Here is a 2759-nt window from a genome sequence, read left to right as displayed (position 1 = left end):
GCTGTGTGCCTGCTGAGTCCTTTTCTCCAGTTCTTTTTTCTAGTCCATCAGCTTCCTTGGCTGCACAAACTCCCTGGGATTTTCTCAATGGGCCCCAGAAAGAAAGGCAAATTTCTGTGCAGCTCTCTGCAAGCAAATTGCTCTGCTTCTCTTAGGAATTCAGTATTCCCTAAGCATGTTGCAGGTCACTGACAACATGAGCTGGGATCCAGGTGTGTGCAAAAAAATTGGCTTTTAAAAAACTGGAGTATTCATCTTTTCCAGGCTGTAGAAGGTAAATGACAGGGAAGTTGTCCAGTACAGGCAAGTAGAAGTTTCAGCATGACCCTGAGCCAAATGCCATGTGATTATACAGGTAAAATACTACACATAAGGCAAGCTGCCATGCTCTATTTCTTACCTGCTTAGAAACATTTTAGCCTAATTTTTTTTTTTTTTGTGGCTCCCTGTCTGGTCCTATGCTGTGCATCAGTTTTATCTCTGAAGCTCATCACTTCTGCATCTCCTCATGTGTGTCCTTTCCTTTGATTTTTCTCTCCTTAACATCATTTTTGCTAGGCTAAAATACTCAAGTTGCAAGGCCTTATCTTTCAAAGACTGATTTAAAAGTCTTCAGAAAGCTGAAAGCACTGCTGCAACCATTCTAACACACTCCACATACACTTTCTAGTATCTCCTAACGTCAGAAGCAGGCTTTTTGCTCTTCCTGTGTCACTAAAACTGTTGGGAAAAATAAAACTTGCTATCTAGAACACTATTGTGTATCTTTGTAACTAATACATACATGTCTATTAAAGGAATTCACGAGACTAAGCGCTGCTTGTTAAAAGATTTTCCCAATATCTGTACAGCACCCAGCAGAATCCAGCAGACCTGGGCTCTGAGATACTGCTAAAACACCTTCTCCCTATTATGTGCTCAGCTGATCTTGAAGGAGCAACAATTTCCCCCTCCCTGCAAAAAGTGCACCTAGGGTGCAGTACTCTTGACACAGTGAACAAACCGCTAAAATCAGAGGATTTTTAACCTCTCACTACAAACCAGGTACTTCATCCATTAGCAACAAAGATCCACTGATGGCCACTGTGCAAAGTGTCTGTGTGAAATCCCCCTGTTGCCAGACTCTCAAATCTGGTGCAAAGGACAACATCTGGGCCCTGATCCAACACATCCTCTTTTCCCAGTTCTTGGTGTTTGAGGGTGAGGCAATATTTTTAATCAGATGCTGTGCCACATACCATCCCAAGGCTAATATGATGTCCTGATGTCCTTTGCATAATTTCCTAATTAATATTTTAACAGGAAATTGGTGCAAGATGGGGAAATGGTCTCCTCTGTTCTGACTTCCATGTTGTGGGGACTCAGCAGATGGAGGAGACACGCTTAAGGAAAGTTTTCCAGCACACTGGGACAAGGAGCCCTTTGTAGGGACCCCTACACTCAGGGAGATATCTTTGCTGCTGCTTACACCTTTCCCCCCCCTCCCGGCCACAAAGAGGGAAGCAGAGGCCTGGGTCCTTCCGAGAGGAAATATTTGACTTCTCATCCACAGCTCAGAGAAGGAACCATGAAGAAATCAGTGCTGTGGGAGCCTGAGGCTGTGAGCAGCCACCTCAGCTGCACGGGTCTCCTCTGCGTTTGTCCCCAGCCCTCCCTGGCAGCTCCCGCACTGTTGAAGTCCAGGGGCTTTCCCGTGGATCTCACATGGAGTGTGCTTGGGCTGCCAGCTCCACAGCAACGCGATGGGTGCTGCAGCATGCACGGCAGTGCCTCAGGGTTACTGCAGCTCAGGATGCCATGCTTTGGAGACAGCAGGAAGGGAACAGCGAGGGTGCGAAGGGATCGCAAGTGAACCTCGTGACACAGCTGCAGGAGGAAGCAAAACTGTATTTTGGAGAAGCGTTTCCCCATGCTGCAGGGCCCCGAGGGTGTGGTGTGCGGCAAAAGGGCGTTTACAGGGAGGCCCCACAGTCCCAGGGCCCGCGGTGAGACCCAGAGCCACAGTCGTGGAGGTCACAACAGGGCAGGGCCCTGGGAGCTCACCGCCGCCCAAGCTGCACAAGGCACCATTTGCCTTTCACTCTTAGTTTGATTTTCGACAGTGTAATTGCTCCCTCAGGAGCGTAGTAAAGGAATCGCTTCCTGCAGATACATGAAATATTTATTAGGTGGGGTTTGGTGATTTATTTCTAAGCCTCGTGAAGATCCTAAGGGCACCTCAGAGGACATAACAAGAGAGAGAAACACAAGCTGAAATATTGCTGGTCTTTAGAGCGATCGCAGTTCCTGGCTGTGATGCGCCAACGCGGGGCACCGGCACCCTCCCGCCTGCCCACAGCCCCGGAAGCAGCGCCACACACGCCAGCCTCAGCAGTTCTGTCCTTGGGACGCGCGGCACGGAGGGTCGGGCAGATCACAACACCCGGGCATCCCGCGAAGTAAGCGGGGCACCCGGGGGCGACCTGTACCCGCGCAAAAATTCCTCTCACATTCGGAGTGAGGACCCGGGCGTCACCCCGGGTCGTTATTTTCCTTACTCATAAGTTTAAGGCATGGCGAATCATATCCCACGCCGCGGGTACACTGCTCCGCAGCAGCTCTGTGGTTAGGGCGAGCGGTTCGTCACCCCCCACCTGACGCCGCCTCAAGCTGCTGCCACTGTCCTCACCATTCCGCACGGCCCTTCTCCCCTTCCGCGCCGTGGGACCGCGGCCGCGGGGCGAACAGAACCGCGCCGTGCCGCGCCGTATGCAAATGAG

The 2759-nt window shown here is 50.8% G+C and overlaps 1 non-coding gene across 1 annotated transcript; it reads right to left on the bottom strand.

Annotated features, from left to right (window-relative positions):
- Positions 1-2405: 2405 nt before the first annotated feature.
- Positions 2406-2554, bottom strand: LOC121675676. Its single transcript, XR_006020186.1, has one exon. It is a non-coding gene; the product is annotated as a U12 minor spliceosomal RNA (small nuclear RNA).
- Positions 2555-2759: the final 205 nt, after the last annotated feature.

Source organism: Corvus kubaryi, unplaced genomic scaffold (assembly GCF_017639235.1).
Source record: "Corvus kubaryi isolate FWS band 111438036 unplaced genomic scaffold, C.kubaryi_AGA036_p1.0 74, whole genome shotgun sequence".
In the NCBI taxonomy this organism is placed as follows: domain Eukaryota; kingdom Metazoa; phylum Chordata; class Aves; order Passeriformes; family Corvidae; genus Corvus; species Corvus kubaryi.
The sequence above is the reverse complement of the archived record's forward strand: the minus strand, read 5'-3'. Positions and strand labels throughout refer to the sequence as shown.